Below are 22,024 nucleotides of genomic sequence, written 5' to 3'. Positions count from 1 at the left end.
TCACAGTTCATAGGGGAACATCCTTGCTTTGCTTATAAAAACAAGAAAAACCTGCATAAGTTACTTTGCTGCGCTGATTACACTACTACAGATACAGTTTCTGAGTTTGTAGGTACTAATCCATGCAATAATTGCAATTATTGCAGTTATGTATCCAACCTTTCTGTTTTTGTGCATCCAGTTACAGGTGAAATATTTAATTTAAAAGTTAATGCCAATTGCACCTCCAAGCATTTGATTTATATAGCGAGATGTGTCTCCTGCATGTCTTTTTATATAGGGAAAACGGACAGGATGTTGAAGGAACGCATTAGGGAACATCTTTATCAAATGCGAATAAAATCACAAGTGAATGCTTTATCTAAGCATGCGCTAAATAATGACAGCACACACAATTTTTCTTTTTCTGTCCTACAAGTTTTACAACCCAGCCCAAGAGGGGGCGACATAAAAAACATTACGGAGTCAGTTGAGGCCCAATGGATTATAAAAACTAGAGCACACTGTGCCCCAGGGCTGAATGATAGGGTTCCGTTGAAACCTATGTTTCAGCAGCAGCTGGAGAGGCCACAAAAGTTCCTCACCAAAAGGATAAAGGGTCTCAAAAATCTGTCCTATGCTGCCCGACTGAAAGAACTCCAGCTCTATTCAGTCGCTTACCGCTTGCTCAGAGGTGACCTTTGCCTAACATACAAGGCCATGTCAAACCCAGATTTGATGAATATGCTTCACCTCAAAAAATCTAGATCCATCAGAGCCACAAGGGCGGGAGACTTAAACCTCGACACGGCTATTAATAGGACGTGCTGGAGGGATAGATTCATCACCCAAAGACTCCCTATGCTGTGGAACAAAATCCCGGTACATGTGAGGCAGAGCACCTCGCTGGCCTTGTTCAAGAGAAATCTTGACCAATGGATGGGAGATCGCAGATATACCCCAGGGATTACCTCAGTGTCACTGCTCGACAGAGGCACAGCAAAATAATGGGTATAGTTCCCCATACTAAAGGGGTGGCGTAAGCCACAAAACGATGGGCTAGGCTTGTAAATGCCCTTGGGCAGATAGGTTCATAGGTTCATACTAGGCTATGAGCCTAAAAAACAGGAGAAGTAGACCCCGATGAATGGTATTCAGATGTTCTTATGCAACACTTATCAAACTGATATATACACATTCAGGTTTTTATTTTTGTTTTGAATTTCAGACAAAAACATTTTCATATAATATATTAACGCATATAATATAGTTATATTCATATTTTTATCTTCTGCATACATACATACACTTTCAATGCAGTCAATCTATTCATATATATAAAAAATTTATACACATATATACATACATTTCATTTGTTGTTATGTGTATATTGATACATACATTAATTTTTGTTAAATAATAGTTTTTATAATAGGAGTTTTTATTAATTTAACTTATATTATATATTCATATATAGTTAATTCACAAATTATATCATTTAATTGAATTGAATTTATTCGAATTATAATTTTATGATTATTGTTACATATTTTAAATTGAATTTATTTTAAATTGAATTTGTTTAAGATATATGTATTACATATTGCATTATGGCATTATTTATATAAGCATAAATTTTCATTTGTTCTTATTTTTATAATGTTTGGCATGGTTAAATATACTTATGTATGTGTTGTTGTAGAGTTGCATATCTCTTTAAGTGGTTAACTTCCTTTGCTTATTAAGCAGCAATGAATTAAGTATATAAAGGGCATGCTGGTTGAATGAAAATGTATTGGTTTGAAAAAGCACTTGTTGCGAAAGCGCTTACCATCGTTATTTGTGGATCCAATAAATCAACTTTTATTCATCATTATCTGGTGTTGCTTGAATTTACGTATCACTTGACTGCAGAGTCGTTTTCATTTTTGTATTGTATGGTAACCAAGTTGTTTTTTTGCTGGCTTTTGGTCTGAACAGACCTGGACTAACCATTTGACAACAGCATCTTGGTTTGCTTACTATTTAGTCAATTTTTCCGCTGATTATGGTCTGAATAGACCGGGACTAACTGCCGACAACGGAATTTTGGTCCGCTTCCGTTATTTGTTGCTTGCATTTTGCAACAAGTCAACAGGAGTGTATATTGCATCTCTTTTGGTCTGAATAGACCGGGACTGAACATTGCAAAGGTAATCCGACTTGTTTTTTGCTTTTCGTTTTTGAACTTACGAGTTTTTAGGAGCTGACACCAACTCTTTATTCATTAGACATATACTGGCTTTAATACAGTTGGTGCAATTTGCGGCAAAGTGTGCGGCAGGTTTTTTCAACTTTATTTTTATTTTTGTCGACAATGAGGAAAGTGTTTAGATTTGACAAGTCCAGTATGGGTCTCCATTTGTTTTCTTTTCTTGGAACAAGGAACAGTCTTGAATAAAATCCCTGGCCTTGCTCCTGAGGAGGAACCCTTTCTATTGCTTTTATACTTAATAGTTTGGAAACTTGAGAGAGTGCCTCTGCCCTTTGATGATGTGGCAGGTTTGGCATGCCTTGTCTTATTGGTAATGTGTGGAAGTGGAATCTGTAGCCTTTGTTTATCAAATCCAGAATCCAATTGTCTTTGGTTAAGATATGCCAGTTTTGTGAGAATAAGGCTAATTTTCCGCCCAAAGGTGCTTCTCTTTGAACCTTTGTAGGCGGTACGAAAGTGAAGTCATTGTGATTGCCCCTGTGGTGCAGCTGAACTGTCTGCGCCACTTCTTTGATTAGGAGGTTGCCATTGGCGGCCTGTAAGATCCACGGTGTTGTCCTCTACCCCTGGCTCATCTGCTTTTTCCCTTTGAAACTTGTCAGAGCCGGGAAGGACCAATTTTTGAGGGCCAGTTTCTGCTGAATCTGGGTGGCTGAACCTGAAGGAAATCCTTTACTGTCTGTACTGACTTTGCTTTTTCTCTATGGATTTCAATACATCTTGTGCAGTAGCACCAAAAAGCTTTTGTTTCTCCAAAGGTGCATCCAGTAACTTTACTTTAACATGGTCAGGCAAAGATTGATCCTTCAACCAAGCATGTCTATGTATTATAGCCCCAGTCATAGCTGCCCTACATGAAGCTTCCAGTGCATCATAACCACACTGCAGAAAATGGTTATTAACCTGCTGAGTGCTATGAATATGATCCTGCAGTGCCTTTTTATCAATAGGCTCAGAAGAGGCTACCTTTTTCTGTAAATCATCCAGGAGAAAATCTTGGTACTGAAACATGTGAAAAAGGCAGTTAAGAGACCTCATGGCTTGGGTAGTAGAGGTGTACACTTTTTTACCCCATCTCTCCAGGGACCTTGCTTCTCTGTCAGCTGGCAGTGGGTTTTTGGCAGAGGAGGAAGCCACTCCCTTGGGGCCCTGTGAAATAGTTTCTAGATCCACAGAGTGGGCCTTAAAAAGGTGCTTGTGAGTGTCAGGGACCCTATAATATCTGTCCGGCTTGACAGGAGCAGGAGGAAGAGAGTCAGGGTTGGCACTGGAGTCAGAGAAAACATCATCCAAAACATCCATAACTGGAGGGATAGCCAGAGGTCTGTGCTGGGGGAGCTTGAGGAAAGTACGAAGCCTTTTCCTGGAGTCAGAGAATTCCTGACCCTGCCATTGAAAATGTTCCTTCATGGAATGCAGAACTTCCCCAAACGAGAAATCCTCTGGAGGGGAGGCAGAGGGAATAGATTCCTCAGCATCAGAGTCCTCATAGGCCTGGAAAGTTTCTTCTTGAGTGTCAGAGTGCTCAGAATCCCCAGAGGCTTAATCCGAGGAGAGGTTGTCCGCCTGCTCAGTTCTAGGCCTTTTCTCTGCAGGTGACTGAGAACCCCTGTCCGGATGAGGCTGAGACCCCCTGATAAGGGAAATAAGATCTGCAGCCAGAGACATGATCTGCTTATCAGAGGAAGGGGCCTGGGCAGGTTTAGGATGGGCCTTGGCCTGACTGGCGGCCTTAGCACGTGCAAAGGCCTTGATGGACATGGAAACAGGAGGCCTAGCAGCCCCACGTGCAGGCGTTAGCTTGTCCACAGGAATGGTGTCGGGTAGGTCCAGAACTTCGGTTTCCAGAGGAAAATCAACAACCCGCACCGGAGAGGTCTCCGAGACCGAAGGTCGTGTTAGTGCTGTGTCGTCGGCCTGGAGCGGTAGATTTACCACTTCCGAAGGAGCCGGAGCGCTAGTAGAGGGTTTAGGAGAAACATCGGTAGTGGACGCGGGCCGAGGATGTCAGTCCCGGTCCTTGCGTTTTTTAGCAGATTGGGTTGTCGGTTGTTCCGACGGCATGATATACGCAAAAGATTCACCGAAGAAGTCCTCGGCGAATTCTGCCCGGCGCCTGAGAGTGCGCTTATTAAAGCAGGCACAGGCAGCACAGGCAGAGACGTCGTGGTCTGGGCCCAGGCAGGGAAGGCAGAGAGAATGGAAGTCCTTATGAGGTATTTGTTTACCACAAGACAAACAATTATTAACTTTCTCAATTTGTTCTGACATCGGCGGAGGCAAGAATAAATGTTCCAACGGGTACTTAGCTTTAGATGACTTCGGTACTGAAAACACAGGAGCTGACCAACCGGCACTTGCGAACTGCTTCTGCTTCGCACCGCGCAAGAAAGACTGAAGAAGATGGCGTCGGCCGATGCCTTTATACTCCAGCCGTTGTGATGGTGCTGCGGAGGCGACACCAGCCGACGCCGGACCCAGACTTTGGAATTCGGCCGACCGAGGGCTGCCTGAGGCAGGACAACCCATATGTTATGACTGCAGTTGCATTCTTGAAGGACATCAACTAACCTGAAAAAAAAACTTTAAGGGGAACCCAGGTAAATAAGTGCAGAGCTAACTGGTGTCCAAGGGAGAAATCTCCCGGAGAAGAGGATAGTTCAAGGTCTGTCCAGGCTAGGGGGACAGGAGGGAGGGACGCAAGAAAGAAGGCGGGAGAAGACAACTAACGTGGAACGTTATGGTAGGTACAAAACTTCTAAATGTTAAGTTGTCAATCTCGCCTTCATTCTTGCTGGATGGGACCGCGTCCCTAGCACCTCTATCCTGGGTGGCTCAATGGAACAGACTCTTGAGAACTGTGGAACCAAAACTCGCCCTGTCCCTGGAGGCCAAATCCAATTTGTAATGTGAGACGAAGGTATGAGGAGTGGCCCAAGTGGCTGCTGCACAAATAGTGTCCAAGGGTAGTCTAGCCTGAAAGGCTGTAGATGTGGCTAGGCCTCTGGTAGAATGTGCTTTTGGTTTTGAGATCAGCTGTTTGCCCCTAAGCTGATAAATATAAGAAATAGTGGAAGACAGCCATCTGGATAAGGTCACCTTAGAAACAGGGAGACCTTTCTTATTTTCAGCATAAGAAAGAAAAAGCTGATCAGACTTTCTAGATTGCTTTGTTCTGTCCAAATAATATCCGAGTTGGCGATGAACATCTAGGCAATGCAATTTTTGTTCCGCCCTGTCAGAATAATTGGGAATAAATACTGGAAGATCAATAGATTGGTTTAAATTTGTCTTAGAAGCAACCTTGGGTAAAAAGGACGGATTAGTTCTCAAAGATACTCTATCCTTGTGGAAGACCAAGTAAGGGGGACGAACACAGAGAGCATGAAGTTCAGACACCCTTCTAGCTGAAGTAATAGCGACTAGAAAGAGTGTCTTCCAAGAGAGAAATTTTAATGAGCATGTAGCAGCTGGTTCAAAAGGGGGAAGTATTAAGGATGCCAGCACTAAATTTAGATCCCACTGCGGTGGAGGATCCCTAACAGGGGGTTTAAGTAGGAAGATCCCTCTGAGAAAGGCTTTGCAAAGTTTGTGAGACATAATGTTCTGGTCTGCAAATCCGACATGAAAATTCGAGATTGCTGCCAGCTGGACTTTAACTGTGGAAGAAGAAGAACCAGAGTGAAAGATTTCAGCTAAGAAGTCCAAAACTGACTGAATAGGGGCAGTAAAGGGATCTATGTTCTTAGACCTTGCCCAAAAGGAAAAACGTTGCCATTTGCTAGAGTAAATCCTTCTGGTAGAGGACTTTAGAGAAGCTACTATGATATCCCTAACGGGATTAGAGATCATAGGAAGCCTGGCTAAGGAAGGAAGTGGAGCAACCAAGCAGTGAGGTTGAGGGAACGAATGGACCAGTGCAGTTGACCCGACTGGTGGGTCAGAAGATCTGGAACTGGGTCCACATGCCAAGGCTGCACTACGAGATGTCGATGAAGGAACGGGAACCAAATTTGTCGAGGCCAGTAAGGAGCAATGAGAATCAGCTTGGCTCATAAGTCGGTAGCTTTCTGAAGCACTTGAGGAATCAACGGAAAAGGGGGAAAAGCATAAAGAAGTCCCCGGGGCCAATCCTGGGTTAGAGCGTCTCTGGGGGGATGGCCTGGAAGTGGAAAGAGAGAGAAGAAGTCTGGGCATTTGCTGTTTTGGGGTGTAGCAAAAAGGTCGCAGCAAGGAGGGCCCCACTTCTGAAAAATCTCTTCCGCTATAGATTGTTTGAGAGACCACTCGTGAGGCATGAGTATAGCTCTGCTCAACCTGTCCGCTATGATGTTGGTTTTCCCGGGGATATGCATTGCTATCAGAAACCGCTGAGAGGAGATCGCCCATTGCCAAAGTCTGAGAGCTTCTCGACACAGAGGATAGGACTTGGTCCCGCCCTGTTTGTTGATATACCATACTACGGACATGTTGTCCGTGTGAACTGCAATAGTTCCTAAAGGAAGAAAGTCGTTGAGGGCTTGCAACGTTAAAAGCACTGCTCTCATCTCTAGGACATTTATATGCAGGTGGTATTCGAATGGTTGCCACATGTCATGGACCATCCTGCCCTGATAATGCCCCCCCCACCCGATCAGGGAGGCATCCGAAGTGACCGTGGCTACCAGGGCCGGGGGGGACAAATGGTCTGCCCTGATGGACTAGGGGGGAAGAAATCCACCAGGATAGGTGGCTCTTGCAGATCTGTGTGACAAGGATCTTGTGACGCATGGGCAACTGCTGGAAGGACCACTGGGTAAACAACATCCACTGTAGGAGACGCATGTAAAAGCGGGCCAGAGGAAGAAGTGTGATGGCAGCTGCCATTAGGCCTAACACTTTCAGGACCAACCTGGCTTGTACCTTTTTGCTGAATAGGATGATCCGAAAATGATTTTGGATAGCCAGGATTCTTTGATTTGTTAGATTTGCTGACATCCAAGTAGTGTCTAGATTTGCGCCTATAAAGGTAATAGATTGGCAAGGCGATAAGGAAGACTTTTCGAAGTTGACAGAAATCCCTAACTGGCTGCAGAGACGTAGAGTGTAATCCCTGGCCTGGAGAAGTTGATGCCTGGTGGTGGCTGTGAGGAGCCAGTCGTCTAGGTACGGAAACACCTGGAATCCCTGACGTCTCAGGTGAGCCGTGACCACTGCCATGCATTTGGTGAACACTCTGGGGGCTGTAGTGAGACCAAAGGGCAGGGCTCTGAATTGAAAATGATTGGTCCCCAGCCGAAAGCGGAGAAACCTTCTGGAGCGTCTGGTGGATTTTTATGTGATAGTACGCATCCTGAAGGCCTATAGAGCACATCCAGTTGTCTTTGTCCAGAAAGGGCAAAATTGATTGAAGTGTGACCATCCGAAAACTCGTCTTTTTGACAGACTTGTTTAGTCTGCTGAGGTCTAATATTGGTCTCCAGTCTCCCATCTTTTTGGGGACCAAAAGAACCTTGAGTAGATTCCGGATTCTAAATGGCCTGCTGGAACTGGCTGGATGGCCCTTTTCTCTAGAAGTTTTGAAACCTCTAGCTTTGCAATTTGCCTTGGACCGGGTGGAACGTCTGGAAGGGATCCTTTTTGAGGGAAGGGGCTTTTCTCGAAAGGTATTTTGTAACCCTCGGATATGATCGACTGTACCCATTTGTCTTGAGAAAGGGAAAGCCAGGCTTCTGGGTACAGTGACAATCTCCCCCCCAACTTCCTCCAAGGGTGGGCAGTCACCTCAGGGATGCTGGAAGTGCTTGTCAGAGAGAGGCTCTCTGCTGCCCTGGTTCTGCGGACCCCCTCTGCCCCTAGGGTGGCGTCTGTTGTTATTACCCCCTCTGCCTCTGGGGGTAAACTGACCACGTGCGTCAGGCGTGACTCCTTGAGATTTTCGGAACCACATTTTCCCTCCCGTCTGACCTTTGGGGTAAGGTCTTGAAGGGGTGGAGAAACGGACTCCTACGGCAGAAAGAGTCTTGCCGTCTTGCTCGCACCTGGTCAAAGTGTCCTTCACCTGAGGTCCAAACAAAGTTGTCCCATCAAAGGGAGAGTTTGTGAAGGACGCCTTAAAGGGGTCTGCAAAATTGCAAAGTCGCATCCAGGACTGACGTCTGAGAGCCACTCCTGTGCCTGCAGCTCTACTCGCTCCATCGGCTGCATAAGAAATGAGCCACATGGAGGAGTTAGTTATGGAATTTAGGATTCCCAGCTGAAAGGCAATCTTCTCTTGAGCCCCAGCAGCTGATGGATCCTGTACCACCTCACCCAATTCCTTGAGGATATCGCTTTGAAGTCGGGTGAAGTGACATAGATAATTCAGCGAACGCATAGCAAAGGTCGCTGAGGAAAACATCCGCTTACCATACCTGTCCATGGTCCTATACTCCTTGTTAGGAGGATGGACCGGTACGGAAGGATCTGCAAGTTCCTTTTTGGTGGCGGCTGCCACCACCATGGCATCAACCGGGACACCTTTGGTGAGAAACTGTTTTTCAGTGGGGGCCGTGATAAATTTAGAAGGCCTCCTGGGGACTGGTTCCACAGAATCAGGAGGTGCCCACGCCTTCGAGCTATCACGTCCATGAGGGGGTCGAAGGCGGAGAAACCCAGGAGGTGGAGGGTCGAGATCCAAAAGCCTCCAGGTATACCGACTCATCCTCGGAGGGGTTAATGGAGGGCCAGTTCCCCCTCTGTTTCAGGAGCTCAAGAATGTCTGAAAAGGAGACATCCTCAGAGTGGGATCTTGGGGACCCCTCCGACTCATCTAAGTCGGTATCTGATGTCGTAGACTCAGGGGAGTCTAAATGCTTCCTCTTGCAAGTCCTCTTACGTGGGGGTTCCCCTGAAGGATCAGGAGAAACCTCGAAAGAGGAAGGTATTCCCAATGGGGAAACCTGGGGCGATGGATCTCTGGGTCCGGGAGCAAGAGAGTGGGAAGAGATATCTACAGGCACTGAAGAGGGAGGAGCTAAAGGGACCGACTGTTGACTCAGCTCGGGGGCTAGTACACTCCTCATCACCTCGAAGGCTCCCCTCCAAGGGAGGACCGAAAGCTCCCGCTCCCGCTCCGAGGAAACAGGAATCCCCAGCCCCACCGAAAGGGAAGGCTCCGAAGCAGATGTCGGTGCCGAGCTTACCAAAGCCGAAGCTCCGAGGAGGAGAACGGGGTCGGACAAGGGTCCGATGCCACTCCCCCCCTCGGAACAGACAAGGGAAGCCCGACGACCGGATCCCTCCAAGGACGTTCTCAAGGAGGAGCTAGGAGTCGAAGACGACGGATCCGAAAGGAGTGGTATCGGCTCCGAAGCACCAACAGTCACAGTTCCAATAAGCTCCGGCTCCGAGCTCTGAAGGAGAGTCGAAGGAGGAATTTCTGGAGGGTGTGAAATAGCGGTCGTCTGCTGAGACGGACTATGAAGTATCTGGGCCAGTGCCTGTGATTTCAGCAGTCTACTCACCACTCTCTCCAAGTCATGGTCTGAGAGTCTGGAAGACCTTGAGGATTGGCTCCGATGGCTCCACTCCGAAAATAAGGGAGAGGCCGGAGCTGAATGAATAGACTCCAGCGACGGAGATCTGGATCTCTTTCTCGACGGAGCCATCGGAGCCGAAGAACCTTCGGTTCCAGTTGGAGCCGACAATTTGTCGGCTCCGAGCTGGGTCAGAGATGTGTCGGCTCCAGCTGGAGCCGACACAGTCATGGAAGCAAGAGTATCGGCGCCGATCGGCGCCGATACCGAACCTTCAGAGAAGGAAGGATTGGCCCCAGCCGGAGCCGATGTCGACTCTGAGGGAGTCTGAGCCAAGGCTGAAGGCTTGGACACTGAAGCCTGGGCCTTGGGAGGCTTTGAGGGCTTCCCCGAGCCGGACTTAGCCGGGGAGCTCTCAGGCTTTAATAAGCCCCTGAGAATAAGTTTATTTTTACGTTCCTGCAGGACTCTCTGGCTGAAGGAGTGGCAAAAGCACAGGAGTCCTGCAGGTGTAGAGGTCCCAGGCAATAAATACAAGAAGTGTGACCGTCTGTCAGAGACATCTTCTGACAGCACAAGTCTCACTTCTTGAAGCCTGAGACCCTAGCTTCTTTAGACATGACTGCCTCAACACACACACACTACACAGTCAGTCTAAAAATTAAACTAGATTAACAAAAACCAAGTACAAGGAAAAAACACACAGACACACCCAAACAAACCCCGACAGGAAAAATATAGGAGGGGTAAAGACCTAAGGCCCGACTAGAAAAATATAAATAAAGGGAACGGGAATAGGGCTAAGTGAATCGGGAAGTTAACAAAGTAATATATATATAAATATAAAGTACTGGGGTGGACTAAAGTCTCAGAAAAATGGTAGAAAAAATTCACTTCCCAGGAGCTGGTAAAAAGTTACCTCATGAGCGAAGCGGCAAATGAGATCTGGGTAATCTCCGCCTTGCATCATGGGATATGGGGCTGCCTCGAGCTGGTGGAAGTGACTCTTGAGCTTAGCAAGTGCCGAGTCGGAGCCGAGGATCGGCTCCGAACCCCATCCAGCAAGAATGAAGGCGAGATTGACAACTTAACATCCAAGGATTTAAACTTTGCTTGCAATATAAACAGAACATGTTGGCAAGACAGATAGGTGTCTCTGGGGATCCCTGTGCTGTAAAACAGACTCTATATGAAGATGCATCCATCCTTAACCTTATTTAAGCGTAACCTTGACATATGGATGAAAAATTGGAACTTCAGACCTGGTCTGGCCCCATGTTTCTGACAGACAGAGGCGGACAGTAACCATGTACAAACTAACATACCCCCTCCACATAAGCTTTAGAAACGTCTTAACTAACATACCCAATTTCCTAAGAAATGCCAATGATACATATGGGCACAACTGGGTTGGCTTGTGCAGCTATGCTAATACAGGACCTGATGGTCATTAGCCTAGTACTTATGTATAAGCCTATGAACAAGTGGTTGCAAGAATGTCAACTGCTAAGTTTATCTCAGTAATAGATGCAAATGTGGGTTTCTGGCAGATGAGAATAGATTAACACAACTCCAAACTGGGAGCAGTATGCAACTAGGAAGATACAGATTCCTTAGACTGCAGTCTAGTATTTCTTCAGCATCATGGGTGTTTCAAAGAGCTGTTGCTCACATAATTCAGACTATTAGTATGGGGGTACATCACAAAAAAAATATACAGCTGCTGCAGAAACTCACAGCATAATTTCAAGCAATCAGCAAATGTAAAGTAACGTGACAGGTTTGAAATGCATGGGGCATATTCTGACATCAGAGGGATGTACACAATCTGATACATCAGAGACAACTATTTCATCTAGAAAGCTGTCAAGAGCACGGCATACCACAGACATGAAACTATGGAAGAAAAGAGCTTTGAGATGTTAAGAATAACTAATTACATAAGCTCATTCATATAATGTGATATGAATAAGTCAGTTGTGTTGCAAACAGAAGCCAGTTATAATAGCATGAGAACTGTGATCTTACAGGAGTACAAACCATATGGCTATGAGTCAAGCATGTGTAAATACTCTTAAATAAGACATGCTCAGAAAAGGAATTGTCAGTGGGAAAACTAGGCAAAACAACATATTTCTTTGCAAAGGTGCAGCAAAACTGTGAAAAAACTGTATAGACATTGCAATTGTTTCCTCTTGAAAAATACAGCAGGGCCTTAAAAATGAAACTGTTTGTAGTCAGATTCACACACACACACACACACACACACACACACACACACACACACACACACACACTATCAGGTTTTAGTCAGCTGCTTCTTGTCAATTATTGTATTACATTATTCAGCCTGTAACATTCCAAAATGCTAGCTGTTTGTATTTGAATTAGGAAAAAGTAAACTTAAAATCTCTTTGTCTAATGCAGAAGGGTGCTTGTATAAAAGGCTGAGGAAGGTAAATATCTCCCAATATTGACTAATTCAAAGGCATCCCTCTGGTTTTTCTCTAGGTAAACTGACTATTTGAAAATAAACTTGCAGTTTAGTTTATGCTTTCCTCTGGAATTTACAAATCTCCACATGGACTGCAGATGAGAAAAGACAGCTTTCTTCCACAGTCTGTAAGTTTCTGTACAAAGACTTTGCCAGTGTGTCATTTTCAACTGATAAACAGAAGACAGACTGCAGTCATCTTTGGTCCGTAAACAAGTTAAAACCAGCAAGCTGACAGTGTTCTTCTAATGCAATCTCAGCAAAACAAGTTATTTTACATGTGTGTGTGTAATAATTTATATTCGTATATATTTAATTTTCAAACTGCATTGCCTAATTTCAACAGCTTGTGGCTGGTTACAACATGCAAGAGAGTAATAATGCAAAAATGGAAAAAATAATCATGGCAGCCACCTTGGAAAGAAAGTGTCTTAAATTATACATACCAAAATATTATTTTATATACGGGTTATTTTTAAGAGTGTAAAGTAATGTGTAGCCTTGATGTAGCACACTGGTCTGTCTGTTGGCAATGAGTTACAGTAAAAACAAGGAGTTGTGGCAGTGAAATTTATCATCAGTTTCCCCTGAAAGTTATTATGCTTGTGCGCATACAATAATTTCAGTCAAGATACAGTTACAGTTAATAAGACAGGGTTAACAGCAAGTACACTGGACTAAGGGTAAGGTTGGTGGACTGCCCGGTACCAGTGATTATAACTCTGCTCTGTACCTGTTCAATTTGAAACTTATTTGGTTGTGAATGGTATTGGTCATAGCCCAAGGCAGCAGTTTTTATTTGCTAAATGCTTTTAAGCAAAGGTGTCCCACACTGATTATTGCTATTATATTATTAATTAAGACAATGGCACAAACTGAGACTGCCTGTCCTGTCCCTGACTTAATAATTCAAAACACCTCTGACTGGACTTATGCAGTCTACAAAAATGTTTTGTTAACAAGAGATGTGTGTGTACCCTTGGAAACATGCAGATGTAGTACAGAAATGCACACTTCAAAGTAGTTACTTTATTTTCAAGAGAGAGTACTGAGAAAACAAGCAAACTCTAAAGAGTATGGCAGAATGTAAATGACATTGCTGGAGACTGTAACTCAAAATGACTAGTCCAAGCTGGTTTAGCTTCCTTGTGAAAAAGGTGAAATTTAGCCACTGAACATGAATATGTGCAGCATGCAGAACAAATGGGGCAGTTAATATGTCTCCAGATTACTTAAAAACGCATCCTGAACTGCAGAAACTGCAGCTGGAGATAAATGCTTTGAGGCATCCAGAAAACGAAACAGTTTCAGATGAAAAGGAAGTGACAACACAGAAAGGACAAAGTTGCAGAAAGACAGAAGCAGTATCAGCACAAGGAGGAAATGCTCAGTCTTTGTGAAGTGCACATGAACAGCAGGGGGTGAACATCCAGCCCTGAATGCCACTGTCAGTGCTAAATTGTTTCTTCAGTATAAAGAGGGGACAGACCTGGACAGTTTTGTTTGGGAATTTGAACATCTGTATAATCAATACCAACTAGACAAGCAGCGGCAGCAACAATGAACTAGGCTGTTAACTCCCCTGCTCACGGGTAAAGCAATACATGAAATTAGTAAGTTAAGTGATACTGAGTGCTGTGATGTGCTTATGTGAATGCTTCATTTTCTGAAGATTATGGTAAAAAAAGACTAGAGAATACACAAACACAGCAGAATGGAGTGTCAAATCATTTCAATGTAAAATTATGTAATTGTAACAGGTGGGCGAGTGGATGTCAAAGTTTAACCTCTTAAACACTGAAAGAAATTATGATAAGGTAGCAAATATTCAGTATTTTGTCTGATGATATCAGAATTTGGCTGAAAGACTGGAAATGTACCATGACTGAGGAAAGGATAGGAAAGGTTGCCTTTATGTAGCCAACAGGATACAAATGAACAAGAGGGGATTTAACCATCTTCTTCTTTTGGCTTTTCCCGGTTAGGGGTCACCACAGCGGATCACCTATCCGCTCATGATTGGCTGTGGAGTTTTACGGCACAGAGTTGCCAGCCTGGCACCCAATCTTCCACAGAAGACACACACATGCACACACTCACGCCTAGGGCCAATTTAGAGTGTCCAATCTACCTACACCATGGGCAGGATTCACGAAGCCTCCGTGTAAGAGTTATAACTCTTACACGGAGGCTGCAGTTAAACGGAGTGATGTCAGCATGCTCTGGATATTCATGAGAACATGCTGAATCACACCTAAGGCTAACACGGTCCGTGGAAGACAGTAGGGGCGTGTCCGTAGGCCGAGCCCTGCAAGTGGACATGCCCCCAGAAGAGTAAAATTGCCCAAAGTAAACACCCACGACAGAGGCCATGTAAATGTGAATAAACACAACACAACACATGCCCCCACAGACTATGAACATAAAATATATAAATGAACAAGTTATATATTTTTTTTCAATCGTAAAGATGTTTGCCCGTGAGTGCGCTCGTTTGCACGGGCGTGCCCATAGCTTAGCCACAGTTAGCAGTCAGTGGAAAAGGATATAAGAACTAAATATGCAAAGTAAGCCAAGAAGCAATAGCGTAGCGGTAGAGACGTCGGCTGAAGAGCAGGCATTCATGGTTCGAGCCCCCACAACACCAATTTTTATTTCTAGTAAAATAAGCATGAAACAAGTCCCTGACAAACATGTACACATATAAAATCATAGTTTATGTAAAATGTAATGAAATAGTCCATTTATTTTGAAGAAATGTGAGATAAAATAATAAAAGATGCCAGATGTGCCTATAGCTGAGCTACAGTTTAACAAGGTGAGTGCATCTGCCCGTAGGTGAGCAGTGGTTTAACAGGTGCAAAATGAGAGCCCGTAGGTGAGCTGTGGTTTAACACGTTGAAACTGTGTGCCCCTAGCTGAGGTGAGCGTAATATGCGTGCTGATAGCCAAATGAGGCGTAAACCAGCGTACCTTGTTTGCGCGGAGCTGCGCACCGCGCAAACAAGCTAACCGACCAGTATTAAATGCATGTTGGATAACAATACTATAGACCAAGATGTTAGTGAATTTCTATTAATAGAATATCCGGTAACACCTATTTTCAAAGCACTACCCAAGTTACATAAAAATTATAAAGATCCCCCACTGAGACCGATAGTCTCAGGTAGAAAATTGGTAACTGAAAATTTATCTATTTGGTTAGAATATACTTTAAAACCATATACAACAAGAATAATAGAAATTTTGAAAGATACACAACAATTTTTGGAAGCCATAAAAAATGTTGATATATGTGGAAAAGAAGTATCAATGGTCACCCTAGACGTTGTAAATTTGTTTACAGTGATAGAAAATAAATATGGCATGAATGCTGTTTGTGAACTATGCAAAGAAATGGGTGAATCAGATGATAGGAAATTATTTACAATAAGAAAATGCTTGAATTTGGTTTTATCTAACAATGTATTTATATGCAATGACAATGTATATAGACAAACACAGGGGGTAGCCATGGGCACCCCCTGCGCTAATACATATGCAAATTTGGTTTTGTCATTTTGGGAGAGATGTTTTGTGCTAGGGGGGCAAATCAGATGGAAAAAGCATCTATTTCTTTATAGATGTTTTGTGGACGATGTTTTTATTTTATGGGAAGGGGAAAAGAGAGAACTAGTACTTTTCATGGAATATTTGGAACATACCACAACTTTTTTCAAATTTTCTCTCACATGCTCAGATGAAGCTACAGACTTTCTGGATGTCAGAATTAAAAAAAAAAGATCTGGCTTTATTACTTCCTTGTTTCGAAAAGAATGCTGGAAAAATAATTTACTTACTTATGATGGTATGCACCCCAGGCATACATATAAGAATATAATAAGGGGTCAGGTAAGTAGAGCCTCAAGGCTTTGTACTAAAGATAGTGATTTTGAGGAAGAATTGATGAATATGGAACATATTTTTAAAAATAGAGGTTATAATGAGAGGTTGAAAGTAAGTGAATTAAGTCAGGGTAATATACATAGAAAATCTGTATCTTCATTAAAGACAATTTCATCAGAAGAGCAACATGGCCATAAATTTGCATTTAATAGAATGACATTCACGTATAGTAGCAATATACATGGTGTATGTGACATTATTAAGAAAAATTGGCATATACTTTTATCTGATGATAAAATAAAAGAAATAGTAGGGATAGAACCCAAATTTGGATTTAGAAGAAATAAGAATCTGAAAGACATTTTAACACAAGAAAAGAGTAACCACAAGAAAAGTTCCATTTGTCAAGTAGGTACAAAACCATGTGGGCTATGCAAAGCATGTCACTGTATTAATAAAGAGATTGTTTTTAAGCATCCAGTAACAGGGAAATTATTTCATTTTAAAGCAAAAGCCAATTGTAGAACAAAGAATATAATTTATTTAGCTGAGTGTCAGCAATGCAAAGCATTTTACGTGGGAAAAACAAATGATATGTTTAAAGTTAGAATCCTGCAACATCTTTCATGCATAAGAACTAGAAATATGCACAATGCACTTTATAAACATATAGAAGTAAATAATGACCATCAGTTTAGATTTAGAGCTATTGCAAATGTATTTCCTAGTATAAGAAAGGGTAGCCTAGTAGATGCCACTGAGAGAGAAGAAGCAAAGTGGATAATTGAGCTTTTAGCCCATAGGACACCAGGACTAAATAAATTTGTTCCTATGAAACCCGCCCTCAAAGATAGGAGGGTGCAGTATAAATTTTGATTGGTTGGAAACTGTTTTGAATTAGGTATTTAAATGTGACTAAGATTGTTTTTATTTCATCTGAAGAAGGGCAGAGCCCGAAAGCGCTTATCTGTGTTAAAAACTGCTTGTTGAATTTTGCCTTGTCATATTAAATTAACATATGGGAGTAGTAGTATATCACTACACTTGAGTATCATGTATAGTATGTGTGCCATATATTGCTGACAGTCTGCTGATATACTGTTTGTGTTCTCTTCCAGGGAGATGGCGCGTCAGCGTAATCCCACCTACTCTGCAGCGGAAGATGAGGGGATACACCAGAGCCTGGTGCGGGAGTATGACATACTGTTTTCCCGCACCAGCCAGAATCAGCAGGAGAGGGCTGCACTGTGGTAAGACCTTGTCAGTAGGGTAAATGACATTAGCACGCATAATAGGACATATGAGCAAGTACGACATCACTACAGTGATTTAATCAGAAATGTCCATCAGCATGCGTCGGATATCCACAGGCAACAGGTTGCCACAGGAGGTGGGGTGGCCACACATCCCCCCCTCACCAGACTGGAGGGGCTACTCCTAAGTGTTGTGGCTCCAGCCCCAGAACAGCAACAGCAGTACACCTGTATCATGATGGAGGCTGGATCCACACAGCAGCACGACATGGAGCGTGCAGGTAATATGCCATATGTACACTTGACTGTTCTGTACACTGTTAGTTTATGCATGTGTAAGGTGTGTCCGTGGTATATAGCTGTCAACATAATATGTAATTGTGCATGTGTGATATTGGCAATATCAGCAGCTGACGTGTGAAAGGCAACTGGTGTACTACTGCACTGTATCAGATGCAGTATCAATGGCACAGTTGTGCCCACTGACATTAATCTCCTCATTTCTGCAGGTCCCTCCGGGGTTACAGCAAGGCAGGCCATCCATGCTGGTGAGTGTGTTTAACAATACCTATAACAGTCCTGATAGTGCTAGTAATACTAGTGTAACTCAGTAGTGCTCTGTGTGTATACTGCGGGGTGTGCATGTGTGCCTGTGTCCACGTGTGCAGGTGTGCCTGTGTCCACGTGCCCGTGTGTCCATGTGCGCGTGTGTCCACGTGCGCGTGTGTCCACGTGTGCACGTGTGCATGCGTGCGATGTGCACATGTCCACGTGTGCATGTGTGCATGTGTCCACATGTGCATGTGTCCACGTGTGCATGTGTGCTTGTGTGCATGTGTCCACGTGTGCATGTCTGCATGTGTGCCTGTGTGCATAAGTGCATCACTGGTAACATTGTGTGGACACTGTAAACTGTGTTTCCTGTCTTCCTCCCACAGGTTCTGGTGCTGCTCTGGTGCCCTGCAGCAGGGAACCTGAATCTGGTGCCACAAGTACTGGTAATGATGATATCTGTGTAATGGTACAGGAAGGTGTGTCAGGGTCCACCATTGGTCAGCCAATTGACAGTACACAGCTGTCAACCCCATCATTGCGCACAGTCATCCTGCCAGTACATCCTTTGTCACCATTGTCCCTAGGTGATGGACAGGATACAGTGGGCATTGACCAGGGTAATGTGGTATCTGTGGCACATGCTTCCCCACACAGCAGCCATGGGCAGGGTCCTGCGATGGTACCGCACAGACAGTTGCCCATGGGTTCTCGTGGGAGCAGCTGTGGGCGTACTGCCTCTGGCAGACGTGCCCAAAGACGTCTGTCAACCTCAGCTGTGTTTCGGGCTGTCATGCAGGCACAGTCGCGTATGGAAAGGTACACCAAACAGGGTCTGAGGGAGCTGAGAGCATGTCGCACAGCCATGACTGACAGTATGCGTGACATCACAGATGCTATCCGTAATTTCACCGATGTCATAGACAGACGTTGTGGGGACATATTACAGCAGTTCCACAACCAAATGTCCATGAGCCAGGGCAATGGTGGGTGGTTGCGGCGTCGACGTGGCCATATACCAGCAACAGCAGCAGCTGGCAGTCGCCGCAGACGACAACAGGCCCGCGCACACCCCCATAGTGCCAGCAGCAGCCCCAGCAATGCTGGGTCTTGCTGTCATCGGAACGCCCCAGGAGACCACGTGCACGTGGCTCTAGACAGTCCCAACAGGGACCTGTGTCCAGTCAACACACTTCCGCTTCTGATGACAGTACCCAGTCTGGCTTAGTACTGGATACGGTCCGTAGCACCCCTGCCAGGCACAGGTAACGTGTCCGTGCCCACAGACACTGATCTGTATGACCTGCCAGGTGCAGTCTGTGGCTGTCCACAAACCCCTGTATATGCAGCCATGAGGTGGAACTGTGTGCGTGCATACACATATGTGAAATGTTAACACCTAGGGCTACCACATACACGCACACACTGCACCAACAGTGCCCCACCCTGTACTGCTGTCCCTCACCAACACACACACACACACACACATGTCAATTGGTGGTATCAGTGGCAGACTCAGGCATACCTAAGTCACACCCTGTGCATATGATGACACTGTGCCACCTCCTGCAATCTCCAACATCATTGCGGGAACAGGTAAACACGTTGCTGATGCACAGGGTGACTACATAGAAGTGTATTAGTAGTACCATGTTGGTAACAGTACAGTGTGCTGATATGACTGTGTGTATATCCCAGCATGCCTGATGCAGTAACCGTATGACTGTCCTGAATTGTTATCTGCACCCATAGTATGTACCAAAGTGTAACAGCTGCACATTATTGCATGCGGTGGTAAGGATGTCAACAGATAGCCACATACATGGGTAGCACAGGGGAAGCTAATGCAAGTAGTGATATGCAATGATGGACATGTACAGTAATGGTGTCAAGTTGCCCTAGCGACTATGCAATGTGGATGTTTGCATGTTGATACGTGTGCAGTACCAATGTAATCCAAATCACAATTAACTATGACATAATATCAGTTCTACCATGGGCATCTGCGCTGTGCATTCCTGGGTACATGTTGATAGTGCCTACATATTTGCACTGTTACCTACTGTTAGTGTTACCCTTCTTTGCTGTACAATGAACTACTTCCAGCCCTGCTTACTGTAGCTTTGTTTGCATGCATGTTCGCTTGGGGTTCCCTGGAACACTGCTTCCACCTGCAATGCAGAGTTACAGTGCTTCTGTGGACTCCTAGTGACATCTGCATAGCGTCGATCGTATGTCAAGTTTACACATGACAGAGCGTCACTGTTCGCATGTCGTTGCCTGTGACACATTGCACATGTCTTACCTGGCATTTACCCGTGTGCAGTCATATATGCCAGTGCTATGAAACAGTAGCAGTACACCCACACATACACACCTTCAGTATGTTGTTCCCCATTGGCCCTATGTGTTGGTACTCACCATGGCAATCGCACTACTAGGGTAGCATGTGCAAAGGTAACCTGTGAATCACCTCTATGGTCCAGTTGTGGTTTATGTGAGTCATGTGGCAATGTCACAGCTGCCACATGTATGCAGTCAACCATCACCCTTGGCCAGGAACGTACAACACATGTGTGGGATGCCACCACATAGCCAATCTCGGGACTGAGCTCTCTGAACCCAGTAATGCCATACTCTGTCAGGTGGCATGTCATACTACAGTGACTACAATACAAGGCAGACATAGACACGCACTGACAGCAAGCTGAACACACTGGGGCATACGTGGGGACTCAGAATGGCATCCTGCCTGAGCATCACACACCTCCACAGCTGGCACACAGGCATATATTACGTCAGAACAGAGCACATGCCACACATGGCACACACATCCTGTGTGCCACACACTCACAGCCTGTAGGGCTACACAACACACCTGCTACAGATGTGTCAGGTACTTGTCTTGGGCGCTGCAGTGGGGTCCAGCTCAACAGGCTGTATATGGTGAAGGTCACAGTGATATGCCTCAGGGGCACTATGGTCCACCACAAAACACATGCATACAGGTCAGAGGCATGGACACATATGACTCAGTCATTGACCATGCCACTATGGATGACCTGAGACATACCTCCCTGGACTACATGATAGGGAACATAGAAGGGATCTCTCAGCATGTGGCATGGGCCAGTATGAGCCTGATCTTGGTTGCCAACATACCCTCACCAAGTATGCTACCACTATATGTAGGAAGGGTGTTGTATGTCTACATTCTGCTCAGTCTTCAATGTCATTCATAGGGTATCCGCTGGCTGTCAACGTGTGCTTACATGCTAGGGAAGCCACAATGATGTGCAAGGGGCAGCTTGCATGTGACACCCATGGCCCAATGTATATTGGCGAAGCTCCTTGATACACACATACTGCCTTATGCTGCAGGACACGGATTACATAGCCACCTCCGCGGGTATCACACAGGTTAAGACACTAACAGTGCTGCTACACAACACCAGCAGTGTACACCGCAAGATGCATGCACTGGACACTGTCCTCAGCACGGTGAACTGCAATGTCTGTGCAGTACCAGAGTCCTGATTCATGGCTCACAGGTGCAACCCATCACTGCCAGGTTATGCCTCATACCATGCCTGTCGTCCCCTATACATGTAACACACATGGACAGGGGGGTGGTATCCCAGGGCACCACAGATACACACACCTCCAGGTTGTTGGCACAGCACAAAGCATCAGGGCCTATTCATGTGCAGCTAACAGTGTGTCGGACTGCCGTCTGGTTCATAGGCTGGCACACACAATCCTCCCATACACAGGAAAACCACCTATCCTCCATAACAACACTGGCAATATGACAGTCTCAAGAAGTGTCTTCATATGGCTGGACTGCATCCAGCCAAACATTGTGCGTGAGCATTACTGTAGCTACAACACACTAGTTAAAGGGTTCCCAGCATGTGGTCACTGAATTGCAGTGGAATGACATGTTACCACTCCCACAACAGGTGGGAACATGCAGCACCTGTACATCGACTACATGTAGACTATATGGCCCAGACCAGATGTGTATCCCCTGCTGTAGGTATTTTACCATATACACCCACACTGTATAGACACATACCACGTGCGGCCCATGCACAGCAAGACAAAGTCA

At 44.9% G+C, this 22,024-nt stretch overlaps 1 protein-coding gene across 1 annotated transcript in view; it reads right to left on the bottom strand.

Moving 5' to 3' along the window:
* ERI3 (ERI1 exoribonuclease family member 3) overlaps positions 1 to 22,024 on the bottom strand; it is a 3,093,638-nt gene that overhangs the window by 3,034,428 nt on the left and 37,186 nt on the right. The window lies entirely within an intron of this gene.

The sequence above is a fragment of the Protopterus annectens genome, chromosome 10.part0 (genome assembly GCF_019279795.1).
Source record: "Protopterus annectens isolate FY-2018-M chromosome 10.part0, PAN1.0, whole genome shotgun sequence".
Taxonomy (NCBI): domain Eukaryota; kingdom Metazoa; phylum Chordata; order Ceratodontiformes; family Protopteridae; genus Protopterus; species Protopterus annectens.
This window is presented reverse-complemented; position numbering and strand designations above follow the sequence as displayed.